The sequence below is a fragment of the Etheostoma cragini genome, chromosome 21 (assembly GCF_013103735.1).
Source record: "Etheostoma cragini isolate CJK2018 chromosome 21, CSU_Ecrag_1.0, whole genome shotgun sequence".
In the NCBI taxonomy this organism is placed as follows: Eukaryota; Metazoa; Chordata; class Actinopteri; order Perciformes; family Percidae; genus Etheostoma; species Etheostoma cragini.
Genome location: NC_048427.1, coordinates 1,254,139 through 1,254,749, shown reverse-complemented (window position 1 = coordinate 1,254,749; position 611 = coordinate 1,254,139). Strand labels below are relative to the sequence as shown.

At 54.8% G+C, this 611-nt stretch overlaps 1 protein-coding gene across 5 annotated transcripts in view; it reads left to right on the top strand.

Moving 5' to 3' along the window:
* The window catches only part of LOC117937008 (SRC kinase signaling inhibitor 1-like), an 89,528-nt gene that overhangs the window by 38,629 nt on the left and 50,288 nt on the right, over positions 1 to 611 (top strand). Inside the window, exon 1 of one of the 5 annotated variants that reach the window (XM_034860616.1) lies at positions 33 to 476. The exons of the other annotated variants lie outside the window; for them this stretch is intronic. The gene's annotated coding sequence lies outside the window, so the exon portion shown is untranslated. Of the gene's footprint in view, positions 1 to 32; positions 477 to 611 lie in introns of those variants that run through there. 5 annotated transcript variants of the gene reach the window in all.

Here is a 611-nt window from a genome sequence, read left to right as displayed (position 1 = left end):
AGGGAGATGGAGAAACAGGTGGAGTCTGCTCTCGTCATGGCAACCCACCATTTTCCCATATAAGGCAACTAAGTGATATCATATGGTTGGCAATGCCTGGGCTTTGGAAGGAGGCACACGCAGCAGGAGACAGAAAGCAAGCGACAGGGAGAGACAGAGAAGGAAAACAGGAAGGATTTCTTTATTGTGTATGTCAGGGGTGAGAGAGGGTGACGGACAGGGAGAGAGGGAGAGAGAGAGAAAAGGGAAGGGACAAGAGGGAGGAGGAGGAGGAGGAGGAGCAGGAAGAGATGCTTGCTGCCTCTGAGGCGCTACTACGGGTACCAGCGAGGGGGGACTCTGGCAGATCCTCAGGGCGCGGGAAAGACAGAGCCGCAGTGGAGGAAAAAAAAGATGGAGAGGGGGGAGGAGAAGGAGGGAGGCGTGTGGAGCGGGAGGATGCACCAGGCGGCCGACGTGCTCATTAAGTAGCAACGGTAACTCTCTCTAACCCCGTCCTTGCATCCTCAGCAGAGACATTTTATCTGCGATGACTGTGACGCTTCGGCTGCTGCATGACGTGTGTGTGTGTGTGTGTGTGTGTGTGTGTGTGTGTGTGTGTGTGTGTGTGT